Genomic DNA, 20,172 nt, shown 5'->3' with positions numbered 1-20,172 from the left:
TGATCGCGCGTGTGTTGCTCACCTGGCCTGATCTTTCGGCTTTGATAAATCGTCTGCCGAAGGACTTGAGGTCCATCGACGACCTCGAAATCAGTTACCGATGCCGGTCGAACAGGAACACGCGGTTACAGAGATACCACGAGTGCTCTCAACATGGCCACAAAGCCACTCCGGTACCTTTCCCATTCTTCCGCGAGTTCTTTAACCGCTCGGACTTCGAGCAATTGAGGATTCCTATAGAAACACCGAGGCTACTCAAGAGCATGGCTAATATGTCGAACGGATTGGCATCCGTTGAATGCGCAGCATTTTTATCTGATCGAGAGCTACGCGCAGACTCCGGAGATCCAACATGGCGGCCGAGCCGCTGAACAGCTGAATACCCGAAATATGGAATTCGTTCGTTCTTTGTCGAAGACAACGCCTTGTTATCAGATTATTCAAAGATTATTGGCATAAAGCAATTATTCTGGGTCATTAGATGACTTTGACGAACTGCTTTGGGTATCAGAACTTTATCTATCTAGGTTAGACTATGAAAGAATACTCCAGTTCTTTTAAAGGAAGTTTGAAATAATTAATATGAATGTCTTTTTGTTTTTTTTAAGGCAATTCTCGATTTTTTAATTACAGATTCGTTTGCTTTAAATAATAGTCCAGAAAAATGTTCCTCTTCGCGATCAGAAGACCCTAATTTCGAAACCCGTTTGAAAATGGTAGCAAGCCTAAGGAACGGTAGGATGTAACAGCGAGAGAGAGTTTTTACACAACCCTTACTTGTGAAACATAATCTCCAGTGCATCGATGATCGAGCACCAGGAATGAAAAAGCAACAGTCGCCGACACGAGCGCGTTCATTGTTTCGATTTATCTTTCGTCGATTTAAAAATTAATCTGGACCGAGCGATTTACATAAGACGCGAATATTTCCAGTACATTTCGTCGGGAATACCGTAGTATGTTAAAACGTTATGCTTGAACGAGAAAAGCCGGAATAGTGAATTTTCTACTCGAAACTTTCACCGGCAATTAATACTATGCTCGACAGAAATGGAGAACAAAATTACTGAATAGAGTGCTTCCTTAATAATATTTTGAGGATATTGAACAGATTTACATCTCATGTAAGTGTACTGCAGAATAAAATATAGAAATATCCTAACTTAAAATATCGAAACCTGTGAAAGGTTAACATACAACTTGTTCAAACAAATAGCAATGACCTTGTAATCTTGATAAGTGACCTTGACTGACTACACTGCAAATTGTATGCATCTAAATGAACGATCCTCAGTTTCTACTTTAACAATCATACAATCATTTAACTATCAACCAAATCCTCTATAACACAACCAAGTTTCTATTCAACTATTGACCATCAAACTATAAACACACTCTGTGAGAATTGCAAATAAGTGACACAAACGAGAGTCAACAGATTTGAATTCGTCATACCCGGATAAGTGCAACGGTACAAAGAACTCGGGTCACGAGAACGAAAAGCTGAATATCCCGAACGAAGAACTACCGATCCATAATAAAGATCCCACCAATAAATCCCAATTAAGCTTAATGGACGTTTCGAGCCCGCGTGTCCGAAGTTGGATTTTTCAATTATTTCCGATCGACTGCTCCGGTGGTAGATCCATTCCCACACGTGTGCCCCGCGTTTACACGATCTCCGGCGTGCGGTAACGGCTCGTAAGATTCCCCGTGGACGTCGAAACCGTGACAATGCAACCGGGGTTAATAAATATCGTGAGCGGTCGCCTAGCACCGGTTAAGGTCCCGGCTTGGCACCAATCTCGCCAGCGAAATTCCGATATAATAGGGATGACCTACGGCTCGATGACGTAACAACTTCCTAGACTTTTAACCGGGAGGCCAGGCGACTATGCCTCCCGACCAGGCTGTCCGATACAGCGTATTATGCCAACACTTTCAACCTTGGTGCACGTTCGATCCCCGACAGATAACGCTGCGGCGTGTCTTCTCTCATTGAACGTGACGGGAGGGAAGAAGCTTTCTGGCAAGAAAGATAAACGGGTTATCAGATTGGCTTCCCTCTACGACGGCTGGTACAATTGTGTTCTGTGCCAAGTTCAACTGTGTTCTTGTCAAAGATCGAGTTATGTTCCCGGATTTTTATCGAGACCCTTCGCTAGATCCGCCATCTTCCCAGGTCTTCGATGAAGCAAGCATTTTTACCACTCGCTCTTTCACACCCTGTACCGACATGAGGCGATACAGGGTCCCGGGGGCCCCACGTGGAGGTGAGGTGAGTGGATTTGACCAGAGTGGGCCCACCAATCTAGAAGATAGCCTAGATGTAGGAAAACGTCAGCTCGATCGGGGTTTTCGACCTGACAGGAGCCAGGAAGTCATATATTGCCACTGTTATTATATTCCTATGATCAGTATACAAGTGATGCTTTAAAAATTGGCTAGTTGTTATCCCCACTAGCTCTTAAAACTGACTTCCTACTTGTCTCGATGACTTACAGTCTCTAATCTCACTTGCACTCTCTGATTATTCTTCTGGGCCTGACTCTAGTGAACTCATCGGTAAGGCAATCCTACCAGACTCTGCCTTAGAGCGCTTGCGAGAGAGACAAGAGCGTAGCCGCCCTCTAGTGGCAAGCACGAGAGGTGACTCCTTCACCTAGCGTACAGCTTCGTCTAGAGAAGCTCAAAATTCAAGCCTCTGTAACTGAAACGTATATGCACATCTACTGAACTGTTTACTGACTCAGTTTAAATCAAGAACCTATAAAATAATCACATGTAACAGTATGTCAGTAGGTAATTGTCTCGAGCCTGCATAAAACAGGAAACACAACGTACCGCACTATACCTCTAAACAAATTCCTGGATTTTTCAGTAGTACCCCTGGTCAGCCTGACAGGATTACAAATGAACGACACCGTAAAAACACCCAACCGACTATGCGTTGCTATATAATCTCACGCACAAATACATTCCACGAGTAAACAGAATTGCTACCGTGGACGAGATGGGTGGTCGAAGCTTTTTCCGCGACCGCGGATCCGTTAGGCGCTGTAATTCAGTCACACATTGATTCTCGTAGCCTTATCGTTCCTTCCCTGGGCATGAAATCACGCGGATATTGCCGTTCCATCATTGTCCCGCGAATAATCTCTGGGCCAGGAATGCGATGGCTCCCAGGTCCCCGGCGATCGAAACGACGGATAAACCTCTTTTCCTCCCCCCCCCTGGAACGCGAAAAAAAGTCCCGGTGCACCGTTAACGGGACGGGACGCGCGTTAAATTGGAGAGACATCAAGCGCAACGTCGCTAACGACCCGATAAAGCGGCTCCCCGATGACGACCGCGGCGTCGATCGAACGTAATGAAGTATAATTGAACGTGGCGAGATGGCTGTCTAACCGCCTTGACCCGCGGAACCTCGCGGGTCAGCGACTTCATCGGGGCCCCGGTATACATTTCACGGGCGTTACTTGTCAAACGGATCGCTACTTGTTAATGCGACGCCGAGTTAATCATAATTAAACCCCGTCCCTGGACGTGGATTTACGCCCCTCCCAGCGACGCCTGGCCCTCTGATGCGCGTCGTTAATTTCTGCCACAATAACTAATTGGCTGGCTGGGGACCCCATCGTACCCATGGAGAAAGGCTACCTTCTTTCGCGAGCTTTTGGACAGACCTAACCCCCCCTGAATATAATAAATCGTACCTCACTTTGAGTATCTCTTATATTTTTGCAAGTGCATTCTGCACTTTTTTGAGAATTAATAGCTAACTAAAATAAAAATAAAATTATTATAATTTACGTATTGAGCACTGAATAGAAAGAAAAATTCCAAGAAGTGAAGATTAAATAGCCGTATTAATATTTTATTCAGCGATCGTATGGCTACTTTTGGAGTAAAAAAATCGACGTTGCAACGAGCGAAGTTCGCGCACCGGCAGCTGTTCGTAGAAGAAAACGCGTATTTCTTAAGAGCGATGAAAAAAGCGGCCAATGGAGGACGACGGCTGCGAAACGACAATGCGAAATTACGTGATCGATCCGCTAAAGGCGAACCGCGCCAGGCTTATTACCGAAGATCGTTGGCCGGCTCGATAAATCGTTAGAAAGTGGAACGGTGAACCACGGGGCTGGCTAGATTTCTACTTTCGTAGAAGCACGCTCATTTGAAAAGGGAAAGGCCGGTCGGTCTTTTGAGAATTCTAGCCGCTTCAGGAATTCAGATCGCTGTGGAAATTCGGGACGGCCGCGAAGGAAATTGCAACGAGGGTGCTGGAGAATATCAACAAGGTCTAGCGCGTCGGGAATGAGCCGGCACTTCCTTTTAGAATTTTGTCGTACTTGCATCCAACAGCGATGGGACCCAGTGACATTTTATTCGAGGAATAAAATTTCTAGCTTCCCTATAACCCCTACTACTTTTGTTAGATTCAAATAAAAGCTTTATTAGTCATTTTCTGACTTGAAATATAGGCTAGTTTGTTTGCAATATAATACGAAGCATAAAACTCTTTATTTTGCATTAATAGTTGACGTAAAAATAAAAATTCGTTCTTTTTAGGGCATCCAAAACAATCGAAATACCCTGTATATTGATAAATATAAGAGAAATTCGATCTGTGCCCCGTAAACTTGCTTGAATCGTAAATATTAGGGGAAGAAGTCCTTTGTGCGTTTTATCGAGGTACAAGCACAGCATTTTAACGAGGAAGTATCGAAAATAGTGTCTCTACTGCAAATATTCGAATAAGTAACAACACCTTGCGTCGAAATACTTGTCAGCTGAATATATTTTTGTCACTTATGATACAATAAATCTTCAACCTTTTGCGTAAGATAAATTGTACAAAGAGCGATCCCAAATACACTAAACGAAGATTGCACGCATACCATAAGGGAATTCTACGACCGTGAACAGCATTTGAAAGTTGTCAACGAGTCAAAAATGGTTGAGAGACACTGTCGAGGGTTTAAGAAACGCTCCAATAACTCTTCCAATAACTGAACCCGACAGACGCCAATTAACAAAACGCGAACTTGGACGAACAGAACCTAACCCATAACAAATCGAATCGTTAGTTATCAAGCGCTATAGCGTACAACCTCCTCCCCCCCTCCCAACCCTTGTTCGACCCATTAATATCGTTCTCACAGAACGTCGCGTTTTACGATCCCGAATCGTTAAAACGCTGAAATGTTGCATCAGACTTGCCCGCGATCGGGCTAGCAGCACACGAGAGGTCCTTGTTCTTTCTCGGGGCTATTATTACAGCGGTATACGTACTCGCGAACCGTCCAACGACGATCGTAAAGTGGCTCGATAGAATTCCCGCGGCCATCTTTGCGACCGCGGCGCGACGCCGTTGCACCTCCGTTGAAATTATCGTCATTCGGTGCGTCGTGGAATAATTAGCCGTGCACGCGTACAGCGCGAGTACATAAAGAGATGAGTCGTGTAGGGACATAGTTAAAACGATTACGCGGCAATTAAGGTTAATTGACTCGTTTGTAACCCGGCGAACGCTGCCGGTGGAACGGTTCGGGATTATCGGTCTCCTTCCCGCGATTAATGCCGCACAAATGGCGCACTAATGGAGGCGATTTCTGGAATGCTACGCGTATGATTAAACCCATCCCCGTACGGCGGACAGATTTCGGATCGGTGGACGCCAACCGGACGAAATATTACGTCCACCAGAGTGTTTTATCGGCTCTGCTCGCGTCACACCAACCGAGAATATTTATACACAACAATTATACAAAAATACAGTACAATTTTTGGACTACTTTTAATTGGAGATTTTTAGAATTTTTGTCTGTAAGTTTGAGATTTATTATAATAGAAATAGAAAGCGTTATAAGCTCTGTAAGTTTCTAAACAGTCGAACAATCTTCTGCGCATCTACCTTGCGCATACCTTCCTCCGTAGATGTCGCTAACGTCTCGTAACTTCGGGACAACTGGAACGATCGTCGATCTAAACCCAAATATTTTATTTTATAATAGTCGAAACGTGATCAGAGAGTCACGGAACGTCTTTTAACGTAAAGTTTTCCTAAATTTCGTACGATTACAATAACCTATCGCAAAAACCATCACGCTATCGAACAGGAAATTACAAAGTCTCCAGTTAATTTCCGGACAACCTTATAACCTCCGTAGCCGCGCGCTCGATTTTTCCGACCGTTTCATCTCGTTTCTTCTCTCCCCGTTGCATCGAGTAATTGCACAAGGGAAGAACCCGTGGCGTTGCATCGGAAGAGTGGATCGAGGGTCCGGAGGAAGCGGTGTCGGGGTATCGAGGCGCTCATAACAAGTCCCCCCCGAAGGAATTTCACCTCGTTCCACATCGTACGCGGGTAAGGTTAGGTCAGGGAGTCGATTAATCCGCCGATGGAAAAATTCGATTTCCTAGAAGCGCATCCACGACCCCGGCTCGCGAACCGCGCGCCTCGGTAAACGAATGAAACGGGCGTGTAGCGTATAAATTATTTAAGAAACTCTATCGCGGCATCGGGTAATGGCCGATCATAAATTACGCGGGGCGAAAATACGGGCGTAGCTGTAAAAAAAAAAAAGGAAAGAAAGAAAGTTCGCAACAACAAAAAAAAAAAAGATAAAAGGGAAAAAAACCCGCGGAGCGCCATGCTCGCGTCCGTCGGGGGGATCTATTCCTTTTGCCTAATCGCGCGCGGTCGTTTATCATCAACCGGCAACGCCGGATAAAACAGATATTGCTTGTCACGTTTTCTTTGCCCGCGTGATTCGCTTGTCACGCGACTGTCACTCTGTCGCGGGTATTCCAGCCGGTTCAATGCGCCGTTGCGTATGAAACCGCGGTACGAAACTGGCTCCAATTAATTTTGATCGGCGTACACCGATGAGCAGCGATGGGAACGACACGATGCACAGTCCACCTGACGTGATCGTACCTAAAAATCTCCTTCCTCTTGGCCGTATGAAAGTACAGAGTGATTCTTATAACTGGTCCAAGTCGTCGAGATGGCGCTGCGATCGAGGATGTTTTCGGTCGGATCGCGAAACAGCCTCGTCAGCTCGATTTAATGCAGATATACGTTCGACCAGTTTCTTTTTATTAGGCAAATAAAATCGTCGAATAAAAATACCGCGGGTACTAAAGTTAAAAGCTAAGATGGACGTAATTTAATTAATCTTTTAAGTGCAAATAGCAGAAGTTTATTCAAAACCAAAACAACCGTTCTGGTTTCAAATAACTCTTACACTGTAACTCGATAAGTCGATCGTCGTTTTGGTTTTGAATCAACGTGATCTGTTTGCAATTACCTTAAGAAACTAAATTAAATTACATCCTTCGTGCTATTATCGTCTAATGCTGGAGCAAAACGAAGGGAATAAGTTTACTTTTTTTTGTTCGTTACGATTAATACGGTAAATTTTTAAAGGGTGTCGGAAATTACTGCCGCAGCGAGACTATGCAAATCGGCTGACGTTCGTCAGGCGTCTCGCAACAAGATGACTAAATAAGAAGCGATATTTTCGCAGTATATATTGTAACTAAACCGGTGGCGGAGCACCTGTTATATTTTAGGACATATAATTATGACAACCTTGTAGATTACTGTAATCAAGCTCGCGGTGAATTTAATCGACGCCACCGTTTTCAGTGAACCTCGATCCATTTTCTCCATGAATTAAGCATTTAACCGAGGGCGGGGCTGGGTAATTTGTCTCTTATGATATATAGGCGCAAAACGGGGTTTGTACGTTTATGAGGAGCTACCGGCCGGGGATCGTTTGCAAACGCTGGTAAAATTAGAATCACCTGTCCGGTGCAATTAATGTCGTCCATTTATAACCTTCGATTAACACTTTTTCCCCAACTTAACCTTTTTGTGGCTGCTGCATATTGCAATTTCCATGAATTTGAATATTTCTCAAAATAATCTGATTCTTAAACTTCAATTACTATTTCTTAAGTTCCATTCAACTCTTCGGATATCGAGTTTGATGCATGCTGGGAAGAAATCGAAGCTTCTGCGCGCGCAGCCACCCAGCATTGCTGGACTCGGCGCAATTTGAGGTTAGGTCGGCGTCAGGTTCGAAGGACGAATGGGCGCCGCGTTCGAGGGTATAAATTCAATTTGGCGGCGCAGTGGCGTACCAACCACGGAGCCCTGTTCTATCACGACACTCTTTATATACCCGCGATGCCTACATACGAGGTTGGGCCTGACGATAGCAGCATACCAGCCCGATACCGACCGGTAGACTACAACGGTGCAACTATCAATAAGTTTGCATCTGACAAGAGAAGGAATCGGAAGGGGCCTTACATCAGCAAAGCCCATAAAGCCACCCACGGCGAACAATATTTTAGTACGGTAGCAATGCGCGAAACCGGCTCTAACTTCGAGTGCCTGGTACGCGATCGAGCAGCCGGGCTCTCAATCGAGGAACTGCTCACCAGGAGCAATGGCCGACCGCCTCCAATTATCAGATTGACTGGACCGAGTTATACGCCAATAAATACACGTTCCCAAATATTTTACAAGCCCGACTCCCGCTCTTTCTTGTAAGTTTCCGCGATACCTCATCGGGCGTGTCGATGGCGCGTCGTGTACCAGGGGGATCGGAAGCGTTAACTATGGACGCGTGCTTCCACGGAACAATAGACCATGGAACGTTTTAGAAATATCGTTACAATGTTGTAGCGGCGTTTGCAATATGACAGCAATGTTTCAGCGAGACGTCGGGTTGTAAATATCTTGGAAACTTTCTAGCAATATTGTGAAGCGAACATGACTTCGAAGCGTGTACCCACACGGTACAAATTATTACAGAGATTGTTGGTGGAATGTTACAAGTTGCGATCACGTTTGTAATATTGGAAATACAAGTTAGAACACCTAATCTTCAGGAAAGAATCTAGAATACTACTGATTTTATTCTCTGGTTCCTCAAAAATCTAATTCAATATGGCGGTGTTCAAACAAGTTTCCTCACTTGGTCTGCGCAGTTGCATAGCGCAGCCACAATGGCGCCGTAAAGCGTCGCTGCTGTTCGACAATTAGAAACATACTATGGAAGAATAACGTGAATCTGATTGATTTAAAGGAAAACTGACGCTATAATATCGATGAGGAAACATTTCGAGACAATTTATACCTAAAAATAAATGCCTGCTTTTCCGTAAAGACCGAATATCCCTAAATATCCAGCCATTTACTTTCAGGAGCTTCCTATTTATCACCCTGGAGTGTTCTCCAGACCCAAGGCGATCGTACGTGTAACAGGGGTTGCCCGACGCGGCTGCTAACTCATTCCAACAGACGCGTAGGTATTGTCCGCGCCTGGAGAGCTCGGTTCCGTAGACTCGTGCCAAGTTACTATCGTAAGCAATTGTGTACGTGGACGGAACGACTGCCGCGGCAACAAGTCACCCGCCACGGCCGGTGACACGACGAAATCGCGCTTTTTCGTGATTTTCTGCTGGACGCTTTTAGGTGTGTCAGGCTGATAGCGAGACCGACAAATCGCGCGGCCATTGTAATATCCTTGTCGAACTACCGTTCCGTGGGTTTTCGTTCGATCGCGTGGAATGAAGTACTTGGGCGTTCGGTTGTAACTTTGGCAGATAAGATCGCCTGCCCGTTACCGTGTTGGACGGTTCGCGGAAGATTTTTCAACGACGACCAGCTATTTTAGTAGCTTTACTATTTCGAGGTGGGAGTTAATGGAAACGAGGCCTTTCGAGAAAAAAGATCGGAAGATCCGTTTTCTTCCATTTACCTTTCTCGGTGCGCAGGATAAATTCAAGACGAGTTCATCGACCTTCCAGTTTAACTATTTATTTTTAATGGTGGACAAAGAATTTCTCCTGAAGGGGGATATAAAAAATTTAAAATAAATTCAAGAAACAGTTGTCACCGTGAACAGTGTTCCTCCAAACGATCTTATTGGCGGTTGTCCGTGGAGAAATACCAGAGCCCACGGGGCTCGTACGCTTCTTTCCGTCGTTAATTAGCAGACACGGATTTTTGAAGCCGACTATACGAGAACACAGCCGGTAAATTGCACGTACCAGCATCGATCTCATCCAAAGTCGACAAATCACGAGCGCATTGTGTGAGATCGCACTCGAACTACCGTCTAACTACCATACGTTCGAGCTAGATCGTATCCTAGCATACTGGTTGAAGGGACAGAGGAGTCTAGGCCGGTCGCGGAATGTTCTTAACGAGTGTTCGAGGGGATCTAAGGATCTGGTCCTGGATTGCGACTGCCGTGCTGCAATTCGATCGTAGAATCACGAATGGATTAACGTGATTTAATTCGACAAATAGTGGTAGCCTTACAGAATCGTTAAGCCCGATAGAAACTGCAACTCATCCGCAGGTATGATGGAGGCCGGACCATTCGTTTATTTGCTCCTTGATGGGAACTGTTCAAAGATTATTCATTATATCCTACAATTTTTGTTCCTCTGATGTTTTCGTTACTAACCTATTGGCTAACGCAAGCGATCATTCGTACGGGACTTAATATGATTTTCTTCTTCGAAATGAGTCTCGATACAATTTTCAACCACCGTTTATGCAATAATAAATCAGTGCTTTAAACATCGTTATCCGCAAGTGTCAAAATCTCAATTGTAAAATGGAATTGTGTATTTTTCTCCCATATTTTGAGACGAAATCTCGGAACGTCCAGGACAAACGAGGCGACCCGGTCGTAGAATTACTCAATGTACTATCGCAATAGATCCCAATCCAGAGAACCGTGGCTGGCAAACAGGTAACGCACGATTGGCACAAAGGGAGGAATTTATCAACAATAACCGTATCAAAGCGTATCAGTGGCCAAGCTCGGAGTCGCTGGACCGTGAACACTCTGGCCACACACTCTCTATATAGACCTGCGCGAATTTATTAAGTCGTTTTACCGGTACCAGGCGAATTCAAACGACCGCATACTAGGTTACACCTAAATCGTCAATTACCAGGCGACCGGGGTGGAAAAGGGGCAATTGTCACCAGCTGATAGCGGCGTGGCTGATTGTGAGTGAGATGTTGCGAATAAATACCTGGGCCCGAGCGGTACACGTGTAAAACTGAAACTGGAAAAGTATGCTCGTCCATAAATTACGGGGGCGTGGGTTATCTGGCTACCAGATTGTACAGATTAACGGCTGAGATAGCCGGGAGAAAGAATAATTAAAACAGATTCACAGAAAAGCACCTGCTTCCTCCTCTTTGATATTGAATCTTTCCTTTTTTTTTTTTTATTAACCCCTGATGTATGACAACCGTATTCTTAAAATTTTTAAATATTCTTCACCAAAATACGCGTTGTTTCGAAGCATTAAAATCCTCCAATCCGTTCAAGAGTTATGATTTTTTAAAGCCATTGTATTTTCAGTAAGGAATTTTTTTTCTCGAAACAGCGTAGGATTTCGGGGCTATGTCTATTGACCAAAAATGATTGTAATTGACCCTAGCAACCAGGAATAATTTTTCTAGAATGATTTGAAATCTTTTTTTCACCGAAAAATTTCGACACCTACTGAATTTTTTTCTCGAAAATGCGTAGGAATACGAGGGTATGTCTATTGACCAAAAATGATTGCAATTGACCCCAGCAACCAGAAATAATTTTTTCAAAACGATTTGAAATTTTTTTTTCGCCGAAAAATTTCGACATCTACTGAATTTTTTTCTCGAAAATGCGTAGGATTTCGAGGGTATGTCTATTGACCAAAAATGATTGCAATTGACCCCCGCAATCGAAAATAATTTTTCCAAAACGATTTGAAACCTCTCATTTTCGTCGAAAAATTTCTGCTTCTACTCGTCTATTCGTATTACTTCGTGTCTCTACATACATCTGATAACTAATTCAGTTCACCGACAGTATATTTTAGTGCTCGTGAAATATTACGAGTGGTCATACTAAGAACACAGACCATATTAGGTACCTTTAATCTATTCCTTATTTTTAACCTATCTTCAAAGCTACAAAGTTTCATCGAAATTGGTTGTTCCTCGGGAGTGAGACGTCGCGAACAAATTCCTAGGCGAGCAGTACACGTGTAAACGCGCGCCCCGGGGAAAAAGTCGCCCGACAAAAAGACCAACTCGCGCCAGGCGAGTGACTGTCGATAAATTACGCGGTCGTAGGTTATCGAGCGACCAGATTATGCAGATGAACAGGATCGATAAGGAATCCTACGTTCGTCCTTTTTTCCATGGCTAGTCCAGCCGTCCGGAACATCGTGCGAGGGCTTCGAATGCCTTTCGACGATTGTTATCGTGGCCCGCGTCATGTATCACGTCATAATACACGGCTGATAGCGATATGCACGTTCGTTCGAGAGGATGCCACCTTCCGATATGTTGAACTCGGCCTTGCGGAGGTCCACGTACCGCGAGAGGCACTAGAAAGATTGCCCCTGAGTGATGTTCGCGATGCCAGAGAAATCCGTCTTTTTGCCCGTAAAACGCGATTTCACGATGGTGATGCTATTAATCATTGGCTCGCGCGATACGAAATCTTGACAAATATTAAAATAATTTTTTACGAGACTACCAATCCCTGCATGTCAACTCAATACAGAGTACCTAGTCGACGATGGTGTGAATTAAACAATTATAAATAAAATGCTTAACAATATGTGGCATACGAATAATAAAAGGGCTTATCAGTTTACGAAAATATTAATTTTTCATGAAATAATTTGTCGGGACCACCAGTCTTATAAAAAGGCCTTATTTGTCGACTTCGAGATGGTTTTAATTGAACGTTGATTGCTTAATGATCAGCTTATGGTCATCGATGATCAACAGTGAGGTTAACATCATGATTAGTGGTCCAGTGAAGATCCAGAAATGGCCAAGAAGTAGGAGATTAAATTTCGAAACATTCTGTTTTATAGCAATGTTTAATACGCGGACACGTGTAGATTTTACGTACATATTTTATTCGTACGCAGGAAGATTTAGTAACGGCTAGTATCGAAATAAAAATGAACGAAACACAGCCGATTGTTGTTCGACGGTTGAGAGAAAGCTTCATAAATCTGCGCGCGTTCGCGAGAGTAAAAGACCTTCGTGTGGCCCTCGCTGTGGGAGGACCACGCTGGATGCCACGGAAAGTGAGAGTATACGCTGAAGAATACCTCGTCGGACAGGTTGCGTACAGGGAAATGGAAATTGCGAATAGTCGGCTGGATCGCCAGTCTCGCTTGCAGAAATCGCACGGAAGATAAATCCCACGATGCGTGCTAAGAAAAATGATGGTGCGCTGCCCAGGAGATAAGGTAATGCGAAAATTATTGGGCAAGAGCTCAATATCGTGTTCGTATCAGCCTGTGTTACATAACGAGCAGAAATCTTTGGTTTAAAGAAATATTTTAACAAACGCAATTACACAACCAACTTACGAAATAATATAATTTTGATTTATGGTGGAAAAACTATGGTGAAAATTGAAGGCGAAATTTTAGAGATATTTTGTATACACGACTCAAAATGATTTCGTTTTTCGGGAGATTCTAGACGGTGTACAGTACTCCACGGATATATGAAACAATTCTACCCCGGATATATGAAACACGCATATCCTCAAGCAGTATAATGATATAAGCGAAGGATACAATTTCTATAATTGTTCGAGTGATAGAAATAAAACTTGGTATTTGCAATGGTAATCAGATTATCCTTTTTAAGAAACCTTTGATAAACAATTCAGTACCGAGCACGTGGCTAAAGAGAAAACAGCGTCGCTTCATTTGCAATCGTTCCAATTGCGGTCCCGGCGAAATCGGTTCCACTTATGGTTCAATAGACAATGTACAAAGTTTCGTTTCACTTGCGGTTGCAGACCCAAATATAAATTACGTCCGTCAGGTTCCGTTCATGGTTCAATAAGAGCCACTGATGCGAACGCTTGCTCGCGATGCCATTATTATACTCAAAATAAAATATAGGCAAATATTTACAAATATGACCTTAAGATCGATAGCCATAACTTCTTAGAACGTTAAATAATTATTTTCATCGAATATCATAGAGGGTCCAGAATCACGACGAGAAACATCAGAATAGTAAATTTCGCAATGTCGTTTTACGTAATATCGAAAGTGAAAAAAAAACCCATTTCATAGACACGAATACTGTAATTGCATTTTGCAAAATGTTCCGGTAAGTTAATCTTTCGTTACAAGGCCGTTAACTTTTCATGCACGGCCTTCTTCCGTCGCGTTTGCACAATGTTCAATTAGTTACAATTCTCACGTGCGTTTTCGTTCGAATATCAAACGAGCGTTGCATAAAACGTGACGAAGTCATTCGCGCCTTATCAGACGTTTAAAAGGCCCGAAAATTTGGCGACGACACGTACCGCCAGGGGCGCCCTCTGCACGCGCGCCATTTTCAAAGAGCCCAAAAAATCCTCGCAAGTCCAACCATCAAAGTTCTCCAGTGTCGTAACGTGTACGTTGCTTTATTCTTCTCACTTTTAAGGCTTAAACTGTGCCTGTGAGACTGTCTTTAGACTACAAACGATTAATATGCCTCGTATAATCATAGTTATTCGCGTAACTGGAGCGCGACTTGGTCACAGTAGAATAAGAAATCAGCAACGAGTAATTAAGCACTCTCTAAAGATCCATCCGGATATCCAGGTGCCTGGTTGCACTTTTCTGCCAAAGACCGGGGTTTCCTCACTCGTCGGGTAACGACCGTGGTGAACAAAAGTGAAACTCCCGGCGGAGCATCGTTCCCAACACCCGGGGCATGCCTAATCAACCGAAGATACGATCTACACGACCGGGAGCAAGATGTCTATGGGTACACGCCATTACGTAAGAGATTTTCACTCCCTGGTTTTTCCTATTTCGCGCATAAATCCATATTTCCATCGCGTGCGTCCAGAAACCAGCAACGCTCGGGGCCTTTTATCTTTTCTTTTTTTTTTGCGATCGCAGAAAACGGGCCTAGACGCTTGAGAACAAGAAAGTTCCATTTCCTATATGCTCGCCAAGGGACGCCTCGGCTGTTCGCCTGTTGTTTCGCGATTTGCATCGGACTACAATGGCGGCGTTACGGAGTCGTTCTCCATGCGGCCTTTGTCGCCCCGCACACGTACAACTGTCCCGCGTTCACACGACGCGAGGATTCCCATATCAGATATTCATCTTCGCCCGCTGAGTTTCTGTCGTCGAACGCGACACCGGTGTGTATCGTTATTGTTGCCATAATTCTGTGGGACCCGCGTTACGAAACGGCTCGCGGCCCTGTGGGGATACAAGGTGCGTCTGATGTTCACTGGGCCCCAAAGAATCCTAGTTATTATTTATAATCATCAGCTCCACGCCATTGTATCGGACGTTCTCTCTATGTGTGTCTTTAACAGTTTATTTTCTTAATTTGATAAACTCAAGCTCTCTTGTGTTCACACATGAATAATAATTCCACTACAATTCAAACTCTCAGAGCTGTTCCAGTTGTAGCAGAAGGCAATCCTAGCAGGCCCTGCTTCGATCGAACACTTGTGAGAAGGACAAGAGCGTAGCCCTCTGGTGGCGAGCGCGAGAAGTGTCGTATATATTTGAGACTAATGACTCGAGTGAATGACCAATCAGGGCATTAAATGGCGTACTATAGGAACGTGTGCGAGAACAGAAGCACAGTGGACCAAAACTCCTGGCCAGCATCCACTCCCGCAGCGAAGGAAAAACGGTCTCCGATGGACCAAAGCGTCGCGTGGTTATGCAACGCGGCGCTTGCGTGACCCGCGGAGCGTAAAGACGCGTAGTGCACGCGCGTGCAACGCTGGTTGCAGGACACATTGAGATCATGACGTTGCGCGACAGTGACATACTGTTAAGAATGCCGCGTGTACGTGCGGTTAGGTGCGTATCGCGGGGCAAAGCTGATTTATAACAACCCTAATGGAAATAAAAGTCCCGGATAGCGAGCGTTCATAACGCCTGGCGACAATGACGTATCATAGGGAATGCACCAGACTCGCGTTTAAGAGCATCGTACGCCTCTCTTTCTGTCTCTCTACTTTACGACCTATCTATAATAATTAAATAAAATTCCAACTTTGTAATTATACATTCTTTGAAACATTATGACCTGGGCTCACAGTTTACAGGATATTCAAACTATGCTGGACATTTTTGCAATTTTTATCTGTGTGTTTGTGAACCACATTAATCCCTTACGCCATATTGATTCAAAGGGAATTGTGTTTAGTACTGAGACAAAAAGCATAACAACTTTCTTAATTAATTCTCATTTTATAGGATGCACCCACTTATATTCGTTTCTGTTGATTCTATCTTTTTTCAATGGCTTCTTCGCTTCTGCGAGGGAGAGGTGCAATAGTTTCTTTCGCTGAAACAAAACTATGCAATTTTTCAACCTTTTGTATATACACACGCGAGAGCAGAGCTGGTTGGGCAAGTCGGTTGGTTGCAGTGTTTTTGCAATTGCGATTATGTTGCAATGCGAATGTCGTGCACGTCCCCGTCCAGATGCAACGGGATGAAGCCATATGAACTCGTCTCGTTTCACGCTCAGCGTTGCACAGCCATTGCGTACCTCGATTTGCGATAACGAGAGGATGTACAATTTTTAATTTAAATTCTGTATCTTCGTTCGCACTCTGTGCTTCGCGAAATAAATTCTACAAATTATGAATATACGTAATTATTATCAGACAAAATGAGCATTAAAAGAGAACCATATACCAAAGTTGCAAAGTTCTTTTTCGTAATAATTATTGTACAACACATATTTTTAATTTTATGAACTATTATATATATTCGTTTTACTTTCTTCGATACAAATAAAATCCTAGAAAAAAATGGCATGAGGAAGATTTTTATTCAAATTATTTTATTTAAATTATGGGACAATATTTTCCACCGAGACACCCTGTATGTGGTACCCCAGGACTCTTACTAATGAATAACACAACCGCATCGAACAAGTTCAGCCCTGCTACTGGATAGGTCTTTTCCCTATCGGAAGATTACTAGAAAACATAAATAACAAAGTGCTACCATCTTTTAGAAACAGCTGAAATAAAAATCAACGGGGAATGCGGTACCCCGCTGTAATATAGTAGGGTTAATCAATGTTGAGTTTAGTGTAAATACTGGGAGTCCTTAATGGCGCTGTTTGTTTGCTCTCGACGAGAATATTAAGCGACCATTGCTGGCGAAAGAATTTAATATGTACGTCGGTTCAAATAATCGCGGGCACCGGCTGCTCGAATAATTCTAGCAAAGTAACCGATATGTTAACTTCTGTTGAATTTTATGGGAGGTAGATATCATGTTTATTGGTATAGCATATTACATTAGTTGATAGATGAAACGTTATCGAAGGAACGATGCACTCCAGTGTGGGTAAGGACAGGGGTAGGAAAAGTCTCTTCGTGACTTGGGGAATACCAACGATTGGACGGTGAAAATCCCCAGGAATTGTGCAGGGTGTCCCAAACAAATTAACCCTTTTAAATACTTTATTTTCTTATTTAAAATATTACTTATTTGAAAGGGGCATGATAAAAACTATATCGTCTTGTATTTTTTAAACAAATTCGAAACCCTCAAAATGATGACTTAAACCCCCCTTAATTTCGCGTGAACTACAATATATTCGAGTCTGATCGAAATCCGTGATCCCCAGCACAGAAAGCGATCTATTCAAAAGTGAAATAACCTCGTTACGTTCACGAATCATCGTGCACGGACAATGAATTATGCAGACGTTTCACTTGTCGCATTTAGGTCTGGTTATTATTCACGTCGCAGTCTAGAAAACGATAAATGAGAAAACATAGGAGCGGCCATGACATTCTGCTGTCTGTGACTTGTGTAATTATCCGGCTTGAAAAATTGGTTCGAGCCCCGACATGATTTAATGTCACGACGTCCAGGAAGTTGGTCAACGACGAGGAACAAGTGACTCGGGGCTCGCGCGAATGTACTTGAAATAGAAGTACACGTACTTTCAGCGATAAGTACTTTCGCGTCACTTTTTCCCGACTTTCTTCTCGGAAACTTCACATTGATTAATTTAGTTGATACGTCTAGTCTGCGGTGAGAAATGCCTGGAGCAACCTTTTAATACAATTGTTTTCTATTATTGTTACTATTCTCGCTAAATGCAACACTGATTATTTGCATTATTTCAACGTTATGCTCGATATAGCGGAACAATGGCAACGAAAGTTTTACCCACTGTCTCACAATCAGAAAACTATGCTACACGCGAACTTAATATTCAACAATAATACCGCCGCGTCGTACACGCGACACAGTGACCTTACTTTCTCCTATTTTACAGGAGGAAGACGCGTAACAGTCAATTTGTACTCTAATGGGATACCATGAGCAAAAAGTGGTTCACTGATTTCTCATGGACAATTTGTTAAGGTCACCGAATTAAATTGAATTTGAATGATGGGGGACTAGTTTGCGTCGTTATCTTTAATAATATCAATTTTCATATTTTGAGTTTCTTTCGTCGATCAAATGGTCCACTAATGAGGCCTCCAGGGGATCACATTTTCTATGTTGTATGTGTTGTATGTGTACCCAAAGGCTCAAAGAAGTTAAACCTTGCGATCAATTACATCATTGCAACTTGAGAGGGATGCAAACGAAGCTCATTCACCCCATTCACGCATGGAATAGTTCGTCCCAATTTTTTCGAGTCACAGGGGGATCCCACGAGCCGAACAGTTATCGAACGAAATGATCGATGAACGAGGGAACGGGGAAGTCCAGTTAGAGTTCATGAGAACTCCGTAATAGAGTAGAAAGATACGATGAAATTACGACTCTGAATATTCGCGTCTCATATTGCTGGGAAACTTAATTCGTGCTCCGTGGGCCGTGGAGCCAAGGGGGGCGCCCGGATTCATCTAGCCTATAAATCGCCCTATCGCGTAATATGAGCGCGAGTATTCGGTTTCGCGCATAATTCTAACTAGCGGCGCTAAATTGTCGCTGTAAGCGATATCGTGTCCAACGTAAACTGCTTCATCCGCGAAAGCAACACTTCATTCCGCGATGGACGTCGAGGGGCTCCGCCTCTGGTGTGTCCGTTTAGGTGCTGGGGGACCAAGAGGATCGTGAGCGGATCCCCGGAGCCGAGGCAATTGATTCCAATAAACGAGGATGCAGGTTACGAACGAGACCGTGGAGAGCGCTATAGGCGCTTGCGGTTGCTCGGCTTTACGACACGACCGTGAACCGTATGTTCTTCTGCGGTTGAAGGAGTTCAGTTTACAAGCAACATATATTTAACAAAGTAGGAAACACCTGAATGGGGGATTTATATCGCGAGGAATTTTACCCCAGGGTGTAGGGGAACAGTCAAATTGCAAATTGTTAAACGGTCAGGTTGTCTCTCTGGGGATTTATTTGGTACTGTTGGTATGCGTGGAAAAGATAGATCCGACTGTATGGAGCTCTGTTTGTTACTTGTCTAGTGATTAAGGGACAGTTAACCTCTGTTGCAACAAGGGTACTTTCAGATTAACTGAATCTAGGGATGACTAATAGGAAGCTGTATAGGGAAAAGTTCCTAGCCAATGCAGTTCGTAATAGGTGGTCAGTAGAGCACTTGTGAGAGAGGCAAGAGCGTGGCCCTCTGGTGGCGAGCGCGGGAACTGTCGCCACAGATATTTGAGGCGTCCATAGTCTCGAATTTTAACAGCTAATATTGCTTGATATTTTCAAAAGGCAAATTAAAACGATGAGAGAGTAATTAATTAACTTGAACTTTCTTCTCGACCATACGCTAGGTTTTAATATTACCATTTAAAAATATTTTCTATAAATTCTACGCTGCGAGCAAAAAATACCGAACAGGAAATGAAACGTTTCCTGCACGCAAACTCGACGGGCGCAATGAAAGGAAAAGGTGGAACGATATTAAAATCGATACCTATCGGTGCTATCGAAAGAATCGCCGGGAAGATCAGTAAAATAATAACTTCTCTGATTGCTTGGATTTTTGTATAGCGAACGACGCTGGAAGGAAACAATTAAGGACTGAATCGAGAGGTTTTAACGAAGGGGGGAGGAACGTTTAATCGCAATCAGGAGTTTCGATTCCTCTCATCGGTTTTGTTGCACGTAACGGCAGAATTGCCG

The sequence above is a fragment of the Colletes gigas genome, unplaced genomic scaffold, assembly GCF_013123115.1.
Source record: "Colletes gigas isolate AHSC1104 unplaced genomic scaffold, ASM1312311v1 Colletes_gigas_Sc00007, whole genome shotgun sequence".
NCBI classification, from domain to species: Eukaryota; Metazoa; Arthropoda; class Insecta; order Hymenoptera; family Colletidae; genus Colletes; species Colletes gigas.
The sequence above is the reverse complement of the archived record's forward strand: the minus strand, read 5'-3'. Positions refer to the sequence as shown.